Raw genomic sequence first — 18,549 nt, 5'->3', positions numbered from 1 at the left:
CCTGCATAGCTATTGGTGCCTAGATCGGCGTGGCTAAAGGTGACAATTGTTGTCAAATCGCTTGGCTAGCTAGAGCGATGTTCAAAATGGGCAGTGCAGATAGTGCCGATGTACAAGCTTCCGTCCCAGTGTATTGCTGGACTTGAAGTACACAGCGATGCAATTGTTGTTAAAGATCCTCCGGAGTTTTTCTGACACTCCAGTGGCTTACGGGGGTGACTATATTTCTCCAAATGTTCTGCTTCTCCCCAGTTTGTTTTCGTGACCTTGTGGATGTTTAGCCAAGACCCAGTCTGGCTAGCCACAAGCTTTCAAAGCACACCTGAGAGGGTCTGTAGACTCTTTTTGTTGTTACCGCGTCAGCCCGATATTGCAGAGTCCTAAGAAGCCCCAGCTTGGGTTCCAGTGGGTGGTGTGAGCCAAAAAGCAGATAGCGGTGTGTGTGGGTAGGTTTCCTGTAGGCCTCCTTGCCCAAATGCACCCCTTTCCTTGCCTTGCAAGACACAGTCCAAAGCGGGTCATTTGCTATTCGATGCCTTCGTCACCGAATAGCAAATGGTGCAATATGATGCCAGCTAAGGGTGTTAGCGTTGTTGCCAGATACTTAGCAATGTTGTGTGTGACAGAGTTGATTCTCTTTGGGAATCAGTAGTCAAAATGGCTGAACCTTGGCCCTGGATAATGCTGGACCTCCTGAGCGAGTTAAAGCATAAGGCCAGAGACTTTTCGAATGCCGAAGAAAGTCTCCACAGTTGTCGCTAAGCCAGGATATCTTAGGAGCTTTCTTCAAGGACCTGGATGACTTGGGTCTTTGCTTAGGGCCGCTTTGCAAGGCCAAAAAGGGATAGGAGTGCGTTGGCCGGGAATCGAACCCGGGTCAACTGCTTGGAAGGCAGCTATGCTCACCACTATACCACCAACGCAAGGCTGTCCGGGGCCTGTGCCACTATCTCTATCCAATTCGTGTCACACGTGGCGCTGATAAGAACCACGCCCCAGCGCAAGGTCAACTTGCTGCCATACGAATTGACCACTAGAAAGATAAGCTCGAAACATTTCCCCGTTTGTAGAGGGAATGGAAGAGAAGCCAGTCGATATGGTAAAGGTGGGGCCGTGCAGTGCGCATGAATGCCACTGACTGGGCCAAAACGTTGCGATGCCATACGCCCAACGTGGGGCTCGAACCCACGACCCTGAGATTAAGAGTCTCATGCTCTACCGACTGAGCTAGCCGGGCTAAGACGCTGCCTCCCGTGTGGCCTCTTGCTACCAACTGACGCCAAACACTTTTTGCTAACTTTCGGCCCAATTTGTTTTGATAGACGCAATGCGCTTCCAAACACTCCTGCGCTTACTTGCTGTCAGGGAGGTACATCACCGTTGCTGCTGTGGTTTTTGGGCTCCCAACAAAACGCGGTAGGTGCTTCGATTGTGTTTTCTCGCTGTGCAAAACGTGAAGCCGAGCTTTCCCACATCACAGCTGCCAAGGCATTTGACCTTTCAGGCAGAGGCGGCATAGACCAATCCCTCAAGGCAGAAGGACTAACGCAAAGGGCAAAGCGCTGGCTTTGAATGCAAGGAGTCACGGGCTACGACCCACCGGCGGGCCCTTCGATAGCTCAGCTGGTAGAGCGGAGGACTGTAGCGTCAACGTAGTAATCCTTAGGTCGCTGGTTCGATTCCGGCTCGAAGGATGCCCTCTTTTACCCTGCCTCTCTCCCCCTTTAACTAGAAGGCACTCTAGAAGGCACTCTAGAAATGTGCAATTGGGAAGCCTTTTAAGGAACTTTGTTTTTATTATTCATGTCTCCCTCGGCCGGTGCGCCGGCCCTCGGCGTGCAGTCTCTGTGGCGCAATCGGTTAGCGCGTTCGGCTGTTAACCGAAAGGTTGGTGGTTCGAGCCCACCCAGGGACGCTCATGTTTTCTCCATTACCTCAGTGGGGCCCGAAGGCTAAAACAAAGCGTGTCCTTTGGCTCTCTTCAGGTGACCGGCAACTGAGCAGACAAACAAGCGTTCACTGGAGACCCTTGCAAATGTACTAGCCGTTTGTTGAAGAGGTTTACATAGTTGATCGAGCCACTTCTTTGGCTCAGGAAGATAACTGCAGCACTTCTAGTCACACCTTAAGACAATCACCATGTGAATGTGTCGATGTTGATTGTCCAAGAACAGGGGGAGGTGTGAAAATTGTAGAACCGCCCTGTTCAAGTTAGATGATCCCATTGTTGGTGGCAGGAAGCCTGCATAGCTATTGGTGCCTAGATCGGCGTGGCTAAAGGTGACAATTGTTGTCAAATCGCTTGGCTAGCTAGAGCGATGTTCAAAATGGGCAGTGCAGATAGTGCCGATGTACAAGCTTCCGTCCCAGTGTATTGCTGGACTTGAAGTACACAGCGATGCAATTGTTGTTAAAGATCCTCCGGAGTTTTTCTGACACTCCAGTGGCTTACGGGGGTGACTATATTTCTCCAAATGTTCTGCTTCTCCCCAGTTTGTTTTCGTGACCTTGTGGATGTTTAGCCAAGACCCAGTCTGGCTAGCCACAAGCTTTCAAAGCACACCTGAGAGGGTCTGTAGACTCTTTTTGTTGTTACCGCGTCAGCCCGATATTGCAGAGTCCTAAGAAGCCCCAGCTTGGGTTCCAGTGGGTGGTGTGAGCCAAAAAGCAGATAGCGGTGTGTGTGGGTAGGTTTCCTGTAGGCCTCCTTGCCCAAATGCACCCCTTTCCTTGCCTTGCAAGACACAGTCCAAAGCGGGTCATTTGCTATTCGATGCCTTCGTCACCGAATAGCAAATGGTGCAATATGATGCCAGCTAAGGGTGTTAGCGTTGTTGCCAGATACTTAGCAATGTTGTGTGTGACAGAGTTGATTCTCTTTGGGAATCAGTAGTCAAAATGGCTGAACCTTGGCCCTGGATAATGCTGGACCTCCTGAGCGAGTTAAAGCATAAGGCCAGAGACTTTTCGAATGCCGAAGAAAGTCTCCACAGTTGTCGCTAAGCCAGGATATCTTAGGAGCTTTCTTCAAGGACCTGGATGACTTGGGTCTTTGCTTAGGGCCGCTTTGCAAGGCCAAAAAGGGATAGGAGTGCGTTGGCCGGGAATCGAACCCGGGTCAACTGCTTGGAAGGCAGCTATGCTCACCACTATACCACCAACGCAAGGCTGTCCGGGGCCTGTGCCACTATCTCTATCCAATTCGTGTCACACGTGGCGCTGATAAGAACCACGCCCCAGCGCAAGGTCAACTTGCTGCCATACGAATTGACCACTAGAAAGATAAGCTCGAAACATTTCCCCGTTTGTAGAGGGAATGGAAGAGAAGCCAGTCGATATGGTAAAGGTGGGGCCGTGCAGTGCGCATGAATGCCACTGACTGGGCCAAAACGTTGCGATGCCATACGCCCAACGTGGGGCTCGAACCCACGACCCTGAGATTAAGAGTCTCATGCTCTACCGACTGAGCTAGCCGGGCTAAGACGCTGCCTCCCGTGTGGCCTCTTGCTACCAACTGACGCCAAACACTTTTTGCTAACTTTCGGCCCAATTTGTTTTGATAGACGCAATGCGCTTCCAAACACTCCTGCGCTTACTTGCTGTCAGGGAGGTACATCACCGTTGCTGCTGTGGTTTTTGGGCTCCCAACAAAACGCGGTAGGTGCTTCGATTGTGTTTTCTCGCTGTGCAAAACGTGAAGCCGAGCTTTCCCACATCACAGCTGCCAAGGCATTTGACCTTTCAGGCAGAGGCGGCATAGACCAATCCCTCAAGGCAGAAGGACTAACGCAAAGGGCAAAGCGCTGGCTTTGAATGCAAGGAGTCACGGGCTACGACCCACCGGCGGGCCCTTCGATAGCTCAGCTGGTAGAGCGGAGGACTGTAGCGTCAACGTAGTAATCCTTAGGTCGCTGGTTCGATTCCGGCTCGAAGGATGCCCTCTTTTACCCTGCCTCTCTCCCCCTTTAACTAGAAGGCACTCTAGAAGGCACTCTAGAAATGTGCAATTGGGAAGCCTTTTAAGGAACTTTGTTTTTATTATTCATGTCTCCCTCGGCCGGTGCGCCAGCCCTCGGCGTGCAGTCTCTGTGGCGCAATCGGTTAGCGCGTTCGGCTGTTAACCGAAAGGTTGGTGGTTCGAGCCCACCCAGGGACGCTCATGTTTTCTCCATTACCTCAGTGGGGCCCGAAGGCTAAAACAAAGCGTGTCCTTTGGCTCTCTTCAGGTGACCGGCAACTGAGCAGACAAACAAGCGTTCACTGGAGACCCTTGCAAATGTACTAGCCGTTTGTTGAAGAGGTTTACATAGTTGATCGAGCCACTTCTTTGGCTCAGGAAGATAACTGCAGCACTTCTAGTCACACCTTAAGACAATCACCATGTGAATGTGTCGATGTTGATTGTCCAAGAACAGGGGGAGGTGTGAAAATTGTAGAACCGCCCTGTTCAAGTTAGATGATCCCATTGTTGGTGGCAGGAAGCCTGCATAGCTATTGGTGCCTAGATCGGCGTGGCTAAAGGTGACAATTGTTGTCAAATCGCTTGGCTAGCTAGAGCGATGTTCAAAATGGGCAGTGCAGATAGTGCCGATGTACAAGCTTCCGTCCCAGTGTATTGCTGGACTTGAAGTACACAGCGATGCAATTGTTGTTAAAGATCCTCCGGAGTTTTTCTGACACTCCAGTGGCTTACGGGGGTGACTATATTTCTCCAAATGTTCTGCTTCTCCCCAGTTTGTTTTCGTGACCTTGTGGATGTTTAGCCAAGACCCAGTCTGGCTAGCCACAAGCTTTCAAAGCACACCTGAGAGGGTCTGTAGACTCTTTTTGTTGTTACCGCGTCAGCCCGATATTGCAGAGTCCTAAGAAGCCCCAGCTTGGGTTCCAGTGGGTGGTGTGAGCCAAAAAGCAGATAGCGGTGTGTGTGGGTAGGTTTCCTGTAGGCCTCCTTGCCCAAATGCACCCCTTTCCTTGCCTTGCAAGACACAGTCCAAAGCGGGTCATTTGCTATTCGATGCCTTCGTCACCGAATAGCAAATGGTGCAATATGATGCCAGCTAAGGGTGTTAGCGTTGTTGCCAGATACTTAGCAATGTTGTGTGTGACAGAGTTGATTCTCTTTGGGAATCAGTAGTCAAAATGGCTGAACCTTGGCCCTGGATAATGCTGGACCTCCTGAGCGAGTTAAAGCATAAGGCCAGAGACTTTTCGAATGCCGAAGAAAGTCTCCACAGTTGTCGCTAAGCCAGGATATCTTAGGAGCTTTCTTCAAGGACCTGGATGACTTGGGTCTTTGCTTAGGGCCGCTTTGCAAGGCCAAAAAGGGATAGGAGTGCGTTGGCCGGGAATCGAACCCGGGTCAACTGCTTGGAAGGCAGCTATGCTCACCACTATACCACCAACGCAAGGCTGTCCGGGGCCTGTGCCACTATCTCTATCCAATTCGTGTCACACGTGGCGCTGATAAGAACCACGCCCCAGCGCAAGGTCAACTTGCTGCCATACGAATTGACCACTAGAAAGATAAGCTCGAAACATTTCCCCGTTTGTAGAGGGAATGGAAGAGAAGCCAGTCGATATGGTAAAGGTGGGGCCGTGCAGTGCGCATGAATGCCACTGACTGGGCCAAAACGTTGCGATGCCATACGCCCAACGTGGGGCTCGAACCCACGACCCTGAGATTAAGAGTCTCATGCTCTACCGACTGAGCTAGCCGGGCTAAGACGCTGCCTCCCGTGTGGCCTCTTGCTACCAACTGACGCCAAACACTTTTTGCTAACTTTCGGCCCAATTTGTTTTGATAGACGCAATGCGCTTCCAAACACTCCTGCGCTTACTTGCTGTCAGGGAGGTACATCACCGTTGCTGCTGTGGTTTTTGGGCTCCCAACAAAACGCGGTAGGTGCTTTGATTGTGTTTTCTCGCTGTGCAAAACGTGAAGCCGAGCTTTCCCACATCACAGCTGCCAAGGCATTTGACCTTTCAGGCAGAGGCGGCATAGACCAATCCATCAAGGCAGAAGGACTAACGCAAAGGGCAAAGCGCTGGCTTTGAATGCAAGGAGTCACGGGCTACGACCCACCGGCGGGCCCTTCGATAGCTCAGCTGGTAGAGCGGAGGACTGTAGCGTCAACGTAGTAATCCTTAGGTCGCTGGTTCGATTCCGGCTCGAAGGATGCCCTCTTTTACCCTGCCTCTCTCCCCCTTTAACTAGAAGGCACTCTAGAAGGCACTCTAGAAATGTGCAATTGGGAAGCCTTTTAAGGAACTTTGTTTTTATTATTCATGTCTCCCTCGGCCGGTGCGCCGGCCCTCGGCGTGCAGTCTCTGTGGCGCAATCGGTTAGCGCGTTCGGCTGTTAACCGAAAGGTTGGTGGTTCGAGCCCACCCAGGGACGCTCATGTTTTCTCCATTACCTCAGTGGGGCCCGAAGGCTAAAACAAAGCGTGTCCTTTGGCTCTCTTCAGGTGACCGGCAACTGAGCAGACAAACAAGCGTTCACTGGAGACCCTTGCAAATGTACTAGCCGTTTGTTGAAGAGGTTTACATAGTTGATCGAGCCACTTCTTTGGCTCAGGAAGATAACTGCAGCACTTCTAGTCACACCTTAAGACAATCACCATGTGAATGTGTCGATGTTGATTGTCCAAGAACAGGGGGAGGTGTGAAAATTGTAGAACCGCCCTGTTCAAGTTAGATGATCCCATTGTTGGTGGCAGGAAGCCTGCATAGCTATTGGTGCCTAGATCGGCGTGGCTAAAGGTGACAATTGTTGTCAAATCGCTTGGCTAGCTAGAGCGATGTTCAAAATGGGCAGTGCAGATAGTGCCGATGTACAAGCTTCCGTCCCAGTGTATTGCTGGACTTGAAGTACACAGCGATGCAATTGTTGTTAAAGATCCTCCGGAGTTTTTCTGACACTCCAGTGGCTTACGGGGGTGACTATATTTCTCCAAATGTTCTGCTTCTCCCCAGTTTGTTTTCGTGACCTTGTGGATGTTTAGCCAAGACCCAGTCTGGCTAGCCACAAGCTTTCAAAGCACACCTGAGAGGGTCTGTAGACTCTTTTTGTTGTTACCGCGTCAGCCCGATATTGCAGAGTCCTAAGAAGCCCCAGCTTGGGTTCCAGTGGGTGGTGTGAGCCAAAAAGCAGATAGCGGTGTGTGTGGGTAGATTTCCTGTAGGCCTCCTTGCCCAAATGCACCCCTTTCCTTGCCTTGCAAGACACAGTCCAAAGCGGGTCATTTGCTATTCGATGCCTTCGTCACCGAATAGCAAATGGTGCAATATGATGCCAGCTAAGGGTGTTAGCGTTGTTGCCAGATACTTAGCAATGTTGTGTGTGACAGAGTTGATTCTCTTTGGGAATCAGTAGTCAAAATGGCTGAACCTTGGCCCTGGATAATGCTGGACCTCCTGAGCGAGTTAAAGCATAAGGCCAGAGACTTTTCGAATGCCGAAGAAAGTCTCCACAGTTGTCGCTAAGCCAGGATATCTTAGGAGCTTTCTTCAAGGACCTGGATGACTTGGGTCTTTGCTTAGGGCCGCTTTGCAAGGCCAAAAAGGGATAGGAGTGCGTTGGCCGGGAATCGAACCCGGGTCAACTGCTTGGAAGGCAGCTATGCTCACCACTATACCACCAACGCAAGGCTGTCCGGGGCCTGTGCCACTATCTCTATCCAATTCGTGTCACACGTGGCGCTGATAAGAACCACGCCCCAGCGCAAGGTCAACTTGCTGCCATACGAATTGACCACTAGAAAGATAAGCTCGAAACATTTCCCCGTTTGTAGAGGGAATGGAAGAGAAGCCAGTCGATATGGTAAAGGTGGGGCCGTGCAGTGCGCATGAATGCCACTGACTGGGCCAAAACGTTGCGATGCCATACGCCCAACGTGGGGCTCGAACCCACGACCCTGAGATTAAGAGTCTCATGCTCTACCGACTGAGCTAGCCGGGCTAAGACGCTGCCTCCCGTGTGGCCTCTTGCTACCAACTGACGCCAAACACTTTTTGCTAACTTTCGGCCCAATTTGTTTTGATAGACGCAATGCGCTTCCAAACACTCCTGCGCTTACTTGCTGTCAGGGAGGTACATCACCGTTGCTGCTGTGGTTTTTGGGCTCCCAACAAAACGCGGTAGGTGCTTCGATTGTGTTTTCTCGCTGTGCAAAACGTGAAGCCGAGCTTTCCCACATCACAGCTGCCAAGGCATTTGACCTTTCAGGCAGAGGCGGCATAGACCAATCCCTCAAGGCAGAAGGACTAACGCAAAGGGCAAAGCGCTGGCTTTGAATGCAAGGAGTCACGGGCTACGACCCACCGGCGGGCCCTTCGATAGCTCAGCTGGTAGAGCGGAGGACTGTAGCGTCAACGTAGTAATCCTTAGGTCGCTGGTTCGATTCCGGCTCGAAGGATGCCCTCTTTTACCCTGCCTCTCTCCCCCTTTAACTAGAAGGCACTCTAGAAGGCACTCTAGAAATGTGCAATTGGGAAGCCTTTTAAGGAACTTTGTTTTTATTATTCATGTCTCCCTCTGCCGGTGCGCCGGCCCTCGGCGTGCAGTCTCTGTGGCGCAATCGGTTAGCGCGTTCGGCTGTTAACCGAAAGGTTGGTGGTTCGAGCCCACCCAGGGACGCTCATGTTTTCTCCATTACCTCAGTGGGGCCCGAAGGCTAAAACAAAGCGTGTCCTTTGGCTCTCTTCAGGTGACCGGCAACTGAGCAGACAAACAAGCGTTCACTGGAGACCCTTGCAAATGTACTAGCCGTTTGTTGAAGAGGTTTACATAGTTGATCGAGCCACTTCTTTGGCTCAGGAAGATAACTGCAGCACTTCTAGTCACACCTTAAGACAATCACCATGTGAATGTGTCGATGTTGATTGTCCAAGAACAGGGGGAGGTGTGAAAATTGTAGAACCGCCCTGTTCAAGTTAGATGATCCCATTGTTGGTGGCAGGAAGCCTGCATAGCTATTGGTGCCTAGATCGGCGTGGCTAAAGGTGACAATTGTTGTCAAATCGCTTGGCTAGCTAGAGCGATGTTCAAAATGGGCAGTGCAGATAGTGCCGATGTACAAGCTTCCGTCCCAGTGTATTGCTGGAGTTGAAGTACACAGCGATGCAATTGTTGTTAAAGATCCTCCGGAGTTTTTCTGACACTCCAGTGGCTTACGGGGGTGACTATATTTCTCCAAATGTTCTGCTTCTCCCCAGTTTGTTTTCGTGACCTTGTGGATGTTTAGCCAAGACCCAGTCTGGCTAGCCACAAGCTTTCAAAGCACACCTGAGAGGGTCTGTAGACTCTTTTTGTTGTTACCGCGTCAGCCCGATATTGCAGAGTCCTAAGAAGCCCCAGCTTGGGTTCCAGTGGGTGGTGTGAGCCAAAAAGCAGATAGCGGTGTGTGTGGGTAGGTTTCCTGTAGGCCTCCTTGCCCAAATGCACCCCTTTCCTTGCCTTGCAAGACACAGTCCAAAGCGGGTCATTTGCTATTCGATGCCTTCGTCACCGAATAGCAAATGGTGCAATATGATGCCAGCTAAGGGTGTTAGCGTTGTTGCCAGATACTTAGCAATGTTGTGTGTGACAGAGTTGATTCTCTTTGGGAATCAGTAGTCAAAATGGCTGAACCTTGGCCCTGGATAATGCTGGACCTCCTGAGCGAGTTAAAGCATAAGGCCAGAGACTTTTCGAATGCCGAAGAAAGTCTCCACAGTTGTCGCTAAGCCAGGATATCTTAGGAGCTTTCTTCAAGGACCTGGATGACTTGGGTCTTTGCTTAGGGCCGCTTTGCAAGGCCAAAAAGGGATAGGAGTGCGTTGGCCGGGAATCGAACCCGGGTCAACTGCTTGGAAGGCAGCTATGCTCACCACTATACCACCAACGCAAGGCTGTCCGGGGCCTGTGCCACTATCTCTATCCAATTCGTGTCACACGTGGCGCTGATAAGAACCACGCCCCAGCGCAAGGTCAACTTGCTGCCATACGAATTGACCACTAGAAAGATAAGCTCGAAACATTTCCCCGTTTGTAGAGGGAATGGAAGAGAAGCCAGTCGATATGGTAAAGGTGGGGCCGTGCAGTGCGCATGAATGCCACTGACTGGGCCAAAACGTTGCGATGCCATACGCCCAACGTGGGGCTCGAACCCACGACCCTGAGATTAAGAGTCTCATGCTCTACCGACTGAGCTAGCCGGGCTAAGACGCTGCCTCCCGTGTGGCCTCTTGCTACCAACTGACGCCAAACACTTTTTGCTAACTTTCGGCCCAATTTGTTTTGATAGACGCAATGCGCTTCCAAACACTCCTGCGCTTACTTGCTGTCAGGGAGGTACATCACCGTTGCTGCTGTGGTTTTTGGGCTCCCAACAAAACGCGGTAGGTGCTTCGATTGTGTTTTCTCGCTGTGCAAAACGTGAAGCCGAGCTTTCCCACATCACAGCTGCCAAGGCATTTGACCTTTCAGGCAGAGGCGGCATAGACCAATCCCTCAAGGCAGAAGGACTAACGCAAAGGGCAAAGCGCTGGCTTTGAATGCAAGGAGTCACGGGCTACGACCCACCGGCGGGCCCTTCGATAGCTCAGCTGGTAGAGTGGAGGACTGTAGCGTCAACGTAGTAATCCTTAGGTCGCTGGTTCGATTCCGGCTCGAAGGATGCCCTCTTTTACCCTGCCTCTCTCCCCCTTTAACTAGAAGGCACTCTAGAAGGCACTCTAGAAATGTGCAATTGGGAAGCCTTTTAAGGAACTTTGTTTTTATTATTCATGTCTCCCTCGGCCGGTGCGCTGGCCCTCGGCGTGCAGTCTCTGTGGCGCAATCGGTTAGCGCGTTCGGCTGTTAACCGAAAGGTTGGTGGTTCGAGCCCACCCAGGGACGCTCATGTTTTCTCCATTACCTCAGTGGGGCCCGAAGGCTAAAACAAAGCGTGTCCTTTGGCTCTCTTCAGGTGACCGGCAACTGAGCAGACAAACAAGCGTTCACTGGAGACCCTTGCAAATGTACTAGCCGTTTGTTGAAGAGGTTTACATAGTTGATCGAGCCACTTCTTTGGCTCAGGAAGATAACTGCAGCACTTCTAGTCACACCTTAAGACAATCACCATGTGAATGTGTCGATGTTGATTGTCCAAGAACAGGGGGAGGTGTGAAAATTGTAGAACCGCCCTGTTCAAGTTAGATGATCCCATTGTTGGTGGCAGGAAGCCTGCATAGCTATTGGTGCCTAGATCGGCGTGGCTAAAGGTGACAATTGTTGTCAAATCGCTTGGCTAGCTAGAGCGATGTTCAAAATGGGCAGTGCAGATAGTGCCGATGTACAAGCTTCCGTCCCAGTGTATTGCTGGACTTGAAGTACACAGCGATGCAATTGTTGTTAAAGATCCTCCGGAGTTTTTCTGACACTCCAGTGGCTTACGGGGGTGACTATATTTCTCCAAATGTTCTGCTTCTCCCCAGTTTGTTTTCGTGACCTTGTGGATGTTTAGCCAAGACCCAGTCTGGCTAGCCACAAGCTTTCAAAGCACACCTGAGAGGGTCTGTAGACTCTTTTTGTTGTTACCGCGTCAGCCCGATATTGCAGAGTCCTAAGAAGCCCCAGCTTGGGTTCCAGTGGGTGGTGTGAGCCAAAAAGCAGATAGCGGTGTGTGTGGGTAGGTTTCCTGTAGGCCTCCTTGCCCAAATGCACCCCTTTCCTTGCCTTGCAAGACACAGTCCAAAGCGGGTCATTTGCTATTCGATGCCTTCGTCACCGAATAGCAAATGGTGCAATATGATGCCAGCTAAGGGTGTTAGCGTTGTTGCCAGATACTTAGCAATGTTGTGTGTGACAGAGTTGATTCTCTTTGGGAATCAGTAGTCAAAATGGCTGAACCTTGGCCCTGGATAATGCTGGACCTCCTGAGCGAGTTAAAGCATAAGGCCAGAGACTTTTCGAATGCCGAAGAAAGTCTCCACAGTTGTCGCTAAGCCAGGATATCTTAGGAGCTTTCTTCAAGGACCTGGATGACTTGGGTCTTTGCTTAGGGCCGCTTTGCAAGGCCAAAAAGGGATAGGAGTGCGTTGGCCGGGAATCGAACCCGGGTCAACTGCTTGGAAGGCAGCTATGCTCACCACTATACCACCAACGCAAGGCTGTCCGGGGCCTGTGCCACTATCTCTATCCAATTCGTGTCACACGTGGCGCTGATAAGAACCACGCCCCAGCGCAAGGTCAACTTGCTGCCATACGAATTGACCACTAGAAAGATAAGCTCGAAACATTTCCCCGTTTGTAGAGGGAATGGAAGAGAAGCCAGTCGATATGGTAAAGGTGGGGCCGTGCAGTGCGCATGAATGCCACTGACTGGGCCAAAACGTTGCGATGCCATACGCCCAACGTGGGGCTCGAACCCACGACCCTGAGATTAAGAGTCTCATGCTCTACCGACTGAGCTAGCCGGGCTAAGACGCTGCCTCCCGTGTGGCCTCTTGCTACCAACTGACGCCAAACACTTTTTGCTAACTTTCGGCCCAATTTGTTTTGATAGACGCAATGCGCTTCCAAACACTCCTGCGCTTACTTGCTGTCAGGGAGGTACATCACCGTTGCTGCTGTGGTTTTTGGGCTCCCAACAAAACGCGGTAGGTGCTTCGATTGTGTTTTCTCGCTGTGCAAAACGTGAAGCCGAGCTTTCCCACATCACAGCTGCCAAGGCATTTGACCTTTCAGGCAGAGGCGGCATAGACCAATCCCTCAAGGCAGAAGGACTAACGCAAAGGGCAAAGCGCTGGCTTTGAATGCAAGGAGTCACGGGCTACGACCCACCGGCGGGCCCTTCGATAGCTCAGCTGGTAGTGCGGAGGACTGTAGCGTCAACGTAGTAATCCTTAGGTCGCTGGTTCGATTCCGGCTCGAAGGATGCCCTCTTTTACCCTGCCTCTCTCCCCCTTTAACTAGAAGGCACTCTAGAAGGCACTCTAGAAATGTGCAATTGGGAAGCCTTTTAAGGAACTTTGTTTTTATTATTCATGTCTCCCTCGGCCGGTGCGCCGGCCCTCGGCGTGCAGTCTCTGTGGCGCAATCGGTTAGCGCGTTCGGCTGTTAACCGAAAGGTTGGTGGTTCGAGCCCACCCAGGGACGCTCATGTTTTCTCCATTACCTCAGTGGGGCCCGAAGGCTAAAACAAAGCGTGTCCTTTGGCTCTCTTCAGGTGACCGGCAACTGAGCAGACAAACAAGCGTTCACTGGAGACCCTTGCAAATGTACTAGCCGTTTGTTGAAGAGGTTTACATAGTTGATCGAGCCACTTCTTTGGCTCAGGAAGATAACTGCAGCACTTCTAGTCACACCTTAAGACAATCACCATGTGAATGTGTCGATGTTGATTGTCCAAGAACAGGGGGAGGTGTGAAAATTGTAGAACCGCCCTGTTCAAGTTAGATGATCCCATTGTTGGTGGCAGGAAGCCTGCATAGCTATTGGTGCCTAGATCGGCGTGGCTAAAGGTGACAATTGTTGTCAAATCGCTTGGCTAGCTAGAGCGATGTTCAAAATGGGCAGTGCAGATAGTGCCGATGTACAAGCTTCCGTCCCAGTGTATTGCTGGACTTGAAGTACACAGCGATGCAATTGTTGTTAAAGATCCTCCGGAGTTTTTCTGACACTCCAGTGGCTTACGGGGGTGACTATATTTCTCCAAATGTTCTGCTTCTCCCCAGTTTGTTTTCGTGACCTTGTGGATGTTTAGCCAAGACCCAGTCTGGCTAGCCACAAGCTTTCAAAGCACACCTGAGAGGGTCTGTAGACTCTTTTTGTTGTTACCGCGTCAGCCCGATATTGCAGAGTCCTAAGAAGCCCCAGCTTGGGTTCCAGTGGGTGGTGTGAGCCAAAAAGCAGATAGCGGTGTGTGTGGGTAGGTTTCCTGTAGGCCTCCTTGCCCAAATGCACCCCTTTCCTTGCCTTGCAAGACACAGTCCAAAGCGGGTCATTTGCTATTCGATGCCTTCGTCACCGAATAGCAAATGGTGCAATATGATGCCAGCTAAGGGTGTTAGCGTTGTTGCCAGATACTTAGCAATGTTGTGTGTGACAGAGTTGATTCTCTTTGGGAATCAGTAGTCAAAATGGCTGAACCTTGGCCCTGGATAATGCTGGACCTCCTGAGCGAGTTAAAGCATAAGGCCAGAGACTTTTCGAATGCCGAAGAAAGTCTCCACAGTTGTCGCTAAGCCAGGATATCTTAGGAGCTTTCTTCAAGGACCTGGATGACTTGGGTCTTTGCTTAGGGCCGCTTTGCAAGGCCAAAAAGGGATAGGAGTGCGTTGGCCGGGAATCGAACCCGGGTCAACTGCTTGGAAGGCAGCTATGCTCACCACTATACCACCAACGCAAGGCTGTCCGGGGCCTGTGCCACTATCTCTATCCAATTCGTGTCACACGTGGCGCTGATAAGAACCACGCCCCAGCGCAAGGTCAACTTGCTGCCATACGAATTGACCACTAGAAAGATAAGCTCGAAACATTTCCCCGTTTGTAGAGGGAATGGAAGAGAAGCCAGTCGATATGGTAAAGGTGGGGCCGTGCAGTGCGCATGAATGCCACTGACTGGGCCAAAACGTTGCGATGCCATACGCCCAACGTGGGGCTCGAACCCACGACCCTGAGATTAAGAGTCTCATGCTCTACCGACTGAGCTAGCCGGGCTAAGACGCTGCCTCCCGTGTGGCCTCTTGCTACCAACTGACGCCAAACACTTTTTGCTAACTTTCGGCCCAATTTGTTTTGATAGACGCAATGCGCTTCCAAACACTCCTGCGCTTACTTGCTGTCAGGGAGGTACATCACCGTTGCTGCTGTGGTTTTTGGGCTCCCAACAAAACGCGGTAGGTGCTTCGATTGTGTTTTCTCGCTGTGCAAAACGTGAAGCCGAGCTTTCCCACATCACAGCTGCCAAGGCATTTGACCTTTCAGGCAGAGGCGGCATAGACCAATCCCTCAAGGCAGAAGGACTAACGCAAAGGGCAAAGCGCTGGCTTTGAATGCAAGGAGTCACGGGCTACGACCCACCGGCGGGCCCTTCGATAGCTCAGCTGGTAGAGCGGAGGACTGTAGCGTCAACGTAGTAATCCTTAGGTCGCTGGTTCGATTCCGGCTCGAAGGATGCCCTCTTTTACCCTGCCTCTCTCCCCCTTTAACTAGAAGGCACTCTAGAAGGCACTCTAGAAATGTGCAATTGGGAAGCCTTTTAAGGAACTTTGTTTTTATTATTCATGTCTCCCTCGGCCGGTGCGCCGGCCCTCGGCGTGCAGTCTCTGTGGCGCAATCGGTTAGCGCGTTCGGCTGTTAACCGAAAGGTTGGTGGTTCGAGCCCACCCAGGGACGCTCATGTTTTCTCCATTACCTCAGTGGGGCCCGAAGGCTAAAACAAAGCGTGTCCTTTGGCTCTCTTCAGGTGACCGGCAACTGAGCAGACAAACAAGCGTTCACTGGAGACCCTTGCAAATGTACTAGCCGTTTGTTGAAGAGGTTTACATAGTTGATCGAGCCACTTCTTTGGCTCAGGAAGATAACTGCAGCACTTCTAGTCACACCTTAAGACAATCACCATGTGAATGTGTCGATGTTGATTGTCCAAGAACAGGGGGAGGTGTGAAAATTGTAGAACCGCCCTGTTCAAGTTAGATGATCCCATTGTTGGTGGCAGGAAGCCTGCATAGCTATTGGTGCCTAGATCGGCGTGGCTAAAGGTGACAATTGTTGTCAAATCGCTTGGCTAGCTAGAGCGATGTTCAAAATGGGCAGTGCAGATAGTGCCGATGTACAAGCTTCCGTCCCAGTGTATTGCTGGACTTGAAGTACACAGCGATGCAATTGTTGTTAAAGATCCTCCGGAGTTTTTCTGACACTCCAGTGGCTTACGGGGGTGACTATATTTCTCCAAATGTTCTGCTTCTCCCCAGTTTGTTTTCGTGACCTTGTGGATGTTTAGCCAAGACCCAGTCTGGCTAGCCACAAGCTTTCAAAGCACACCTGAGAGGGTCTGTAGACTCTTTTTGTTGTTACCGCGTCAGCCCGATATTGCAGAGTCCTAAGAAGCCCCAGCTTGGGTTCCAGTGGGTGGTGTGAGCCAAAAAGCAGATAGCGGTGTGTGTGGGTAGGTTTCCTGTAGGCCTCCTTGCCCAAATGCACCCCTTTCCTTGCCTTGCAAGACACAGTCCAAAGCGGGTCATTTGCTATTCGATGCCTTCGTCACCGAATAGCAAATGGTGCAATATGATGCCAGCTAAGGGTGTTAGCGTTGTTGCCAGATACTTAGCAATGTTGTGTGTGACAGAGTTGATTCTCTTTGGGAATCAGTAGTCAAAATGGCTGAACCTTGGCCCTGGATAATGCTGGACCTCCTGAGCGAGTTAAAGCATAAGGCCAGAGACTTTTCGAATGCCGAAGAAAGTCTCCACAGTTGTCGCTAAGCCAGGATATCTTAGGAGCTTTCTTCAAGGACCTGGATGACTTGGGTCTTTGCTTAGGGCCGCTTTGCAAGGCCAAAAAGGGATAGGAGTGCGTTGGCCGGGAATCGAACCCGGGTCAACTGCTTGGAAGGCAGCTATGCTCACCACTATACCACCAACGCAAGGCTGTCCGGGGCCTGTGCCACTATCTCTATCCAATTCGTGTCACACGTGGCGCTGATAAGAACCACGCCCCAGCGCAAGGTCAACTTGCTGCCATACGAATTGACCACTAGAAAGATAAGCTCGAAACATTTCCCCGTTTGTAGAGGGAATGGAAGAGAAGCCAGTCGATATGGTAAAGGTGGGGCCGTGCAGTGCGCATGAATGCCACTGACTGGGCCAAAACGTTGCGATGCCATACGCCCAACGTGGGGCTCGAACCCACGACCCTGAGATTAAGAGTCTCATGCTCTACCGACTGAGCTAGCCGGGCTAAGACGCTGCCTCCCGTGTGGCCTCTTGCTACCAACTGACGCCAAACACTTTTTGCTAACTTTCGGCCCAATTTGTTTTGATAGACGCAATGCGCTTCCAAACACTCCTGCGCTTACTTGCTGTCAGGGAGGTACATCACCGTTGCTGCTGTGGTTTTTGGGCTCCCAACAAAACGCGGTAGGTGCTTCGATTGTGTTTTCTCGCTGTGCAAAACGTGAAGCCGAGCTTTCCCACATCACAGCTGCCAAGGCATTTGACCTTTCAGGCAGAGGCGGCATAGACCAATCCCTCAAGGCAGAAGGACTAACGCAAAGGGCAAAGCGCTGGCTTTGAATGCAAGGAGTCACGGGCTACGACCCACCGGCGGCCCCTTCGATAGCTCAGCTGGTAGAGCGGAGGACTGTAGCGTCAACGTAGTAATCCTTAGGTCGCTGGTTCGATTCCGGCTCGAAGGATGCCCTCTTTTACCCTGCCTCTCTCCCCCTTTAACTAGAAGGCACTCTAGAAGGCACTCTAGAAATGTGCAATTGGGAAGCCTTTTAAGGAACTTTGTTTTTATTATTCATGTCTCCCTCGGCCGGTGCGCCGGCCCTCGGTGTGCAGTCTCTGTGGCGCAATCGGTTAGCGCGTTCGGCTGTTAACCGAAAGGTTGGTGGTTCGAGCCCACCCAGGGACGCTCATGTTTTCTCCATTACCTCAGTGGGGCCCGAAGGCTAAAACAAAGCGTGTCCTTTGGCTCTCTTCAGGTGACCGGCAACTGAGCAGACAAACAAGCGTTCACTGGAGACCCTTGCAAATGTACTAGCCGTTTGTTGAAGAGGTTTACATAGTTGATCGAGCCACTTCTTTGGCTCAGGAAGATAACTGCAGCACTTCTAGTCACACCTTAAGACAATCACCATGTGAATGTGTCGATGTTGATTGTCCAAGAACAGGGGGAGGTGTGAAAATTGTAGAACCGCCCTGTTCAAGTTAGATGATCCCATTGTTGGTGGCAGGAAGCCTGCATAGCTATTGGTGCCTAGATCGGCGTGGCTAAAGGTGACAATTGTTGTCAAATCGCTTGGCTAGCTAGAGCGATGTTCAAAATGGGCAGTGCAGATAGTGCCGATGTACAAGCTTCCGTCCCAGTGTATTGCTGGACTTGAAGTACACAGCGATGCAATTGTTGTTAAAGATCCTCCGGAGTTTTTCTGACACTCCAGTGGCTTACGGGGGTGACTATATTTCTCCAAATGTTCTGCTTCTCCCCAGTTTGTTTTCGTGACCTTGTGGATGTTTAGCCAAGACCCAGTCTGGCTAGCCACAAGCTTTCAAAGCACACCTGAGAGGGTCTGTAGACTCTTTTTGTTGTTACCGCGTCAGCCCGATATTGCAGAGTCCTAAGAAGCCCCAGCTTGGGTTCCAGTGGGTGGTGTGAGCCAAAAAGCAGATAGCGGTGTGTGTGGGTAGGTTTCCTGTAGGCCTCCTTGCCCAAATGCACCCCTTTCCTTGCCTTGCAAGACACAGTCCAAAGCGGGTCATTTGCTATTCGATGCCTTCGTCACCGAATAGCAAATGGTGCAATATGATGCCAGCTAAGGGTGTTAGCGTTGTTGCCAGATACTTAGCAATGTTGTGTGT

At 51.2% G+C, this 18,549-nt stretch overlaps 16 non-coding genes across 16 annotated transcripts; all 16 read right to left on the bottom strand.

Moving 5' to 3' along the window:
• Nucleotides 1-851: 851 nt before the first annotated feature.
• On the bottom strand, nucleotides 852-923 carry TRNAG-UCC (transfer RNA glycine (anticodon UCC)). The gene has a single exon. It is a non-coding gene; the product is annotated as a tRNA-Gly (tRNA).
• A 241-nt stretch (nucleotides 924-1,164) lies between these two features.
• On the bottom strand, nucleotides 1,165-1,237 carry TRNAK-CUU (transfer RNA lysine (anticodon CUU)). Its single transcript has one exon. It is a non-coding gene; the product is annotated as a tRNA-Lys (tRNA).
• Nucleotides 1,238-3,092: 1,855 nt separating this feature from the next.
• Nucleotides 3,093-3,164, bottom strand: TRNAG-UCC (transfer RNA glycine (anticodon UCC)). The gene has a single exon. It is a non-coding gene; the product is annotated as a tRNA-Gly (tRNA).
• A 241-nt stretch (nucleotides 3,165-3,405) lies between these two features.
• On the bottom strand, nucleotides 3,406-3,478 carry TRNAK-CUU (transfer RNA lysine (anticodon CUU)). The gene has a single exon. It is a non-coding gene; the product is annotated as a tRNA-Lys (tRNA).
• Nucleotides 3,479-5,333: 1,855 nt separating this feature from the next.
• Nucleotides 5,334-5,405, bottom strand: TRNAG-UCC (transfer RNA glycine (anticodon UCC)). Its single transcript has one exon. It is a non-coding gene; the product is annotated as a tRNA-Gly (tRNA).
• Nucleotides 5,406-5,646: 241 nt separating this feature from the next.
• On the bottom strand, nucleotides 5,647-5,719 carry TRNAK-CUU (transfer RNA lysine (anticodon CUU)). Its single transcript has one exon. It is a non-coding gene; the product is annotated as a tRNA-Lys (tRNA).
• A 1,855-nt stretch (nucleotides 5,720-7,574) lies between these two features.
• Nucleotides 7,575-7,646, bottom strand: TRNAG-UCC (transfer RNA glycine (anticodon UCC)). Its single transcript has one exon. It is a non-coding gene; the product is annotated as a tRNA-Gly (tRNA).
• A 241-nt stretch (nucleotides 7,647-7,887) lies between these two features.
• Nucleotides 7,888-7,960, bottom strand: TRNAK-CUU (transfer RNA lysine (anticodon CUU)). The gene has a single exon. It is a non-coding gene; the product is annotated as a tRNA-Lys (tRNA).
• A 1,855-nt stretch (nucleotides 7,961-9,815) lies between these two features.
• On the bottom strand, nucleotides 9,816-9,887 carry TRNAG-UCC (transfer RNA glycine (anticodon UCC)). Its single transcript has one exon. It is a non-coding gene; the product is annotated as a tRNA-Gly (tRNA).
• A 241-nt stretch (nucleotides 9,888-10,128) lies between these two features.
• Nucleotides 10,129-10,201, bottom strand: TRNAK-CUU (transfer RNA lysine (anticodon CUU)). Its single transcript has one exon. It is a non-coding gene; the product is annotated as a tRNA-Lys (tRNA).
• A 1,855-nt stretch (nucleotides 10,202-12,056) lies between these two features.
• TRNAG-UCC (transfer RNA glycine (anticodon UCC)) lies at nucleotides 12,057-12,128 on the bottom strand. Its single transcript has one exon. It is a non-coding gene; the product is annotated as a tRNA-Gly (tRNA).
• A 241-nt stretch (nucleotides 12,129-12,369) lies between these two features.
• Nucleotides 12,370-12,442, bottom strand: TRNAK-CUU (transfer RNA lysine (anticodon CUU)). The gene has a single exon. It is a non-coding gene; the product is annotated as a tRNA-Lys (tRNA).
• Nucleotides 12,443-14,297: 1,855 nt separating this feature from the next.
• On the bottom strand, nucleotides 14,298-14,369 carry TRNAG-UCC (transfer RNA glycine (anticodon UCC)). The gene has a single exon. It is a non-coding gene; the product is annotated as a tRNA-Gly (tRNA).
• Nucleotides 14,370-14,610: 241 nt separating this feature from the next.
• On the bottom strand, nucleotides 14,611-14,683 carry TRNAK-CUU (transfer RNA lysine (anticodon CUU)). Its single transcript has one exon. It is a non-coding gene; the product is annotated as a tRNA-Lys (tRNA).
• Nucleotides 14,684-16,538: 1,855 nt separating this feature from the next.
• On the bottom strand, nucleotides 16,539-16,610 carry TRNAG-UCC (transfer RNA glycine (anticodon UCC)). The gene has a single exon. It is a non-coding gene; the product is annotated as a tRNA-Gly (tRNA).
• Nucleotides 16,611-16,851: 241 nt separating this feature from the next.
• Nucleotides 16,852-16,924, bottom strand: TRNAK-CUU (transfer RNA lysine (anticodon CUU)). The gene has a single exon. It is a non-coding gene; the product is annotated as a tRNA-Lys (tRNA).
• Between the last annotated feature and the right edge of the window lie 1,625 nt (nucleotides 16,925-18,549).

This window comes from Aquarana catesbeiana, unplaced genomic scaffold (genome assembly GCF_042186555.1).
Source record: "Aquarana catesbeiana isolate 2022-GZ unplaced genomic scaffold, ASM4218655v1 unanchor86, whole genome shotgun sequence".
In the NCBI taxonomy this organism is placed as follows: Eukaryota; Metazoa; Chordata; class Amphibia; order Anura; family Ranidae; genus Aquarana; species Aquarana catesbeiana.
This window is presented reverse-complemented; position numbering and strand designations above follow the sequence as displayed.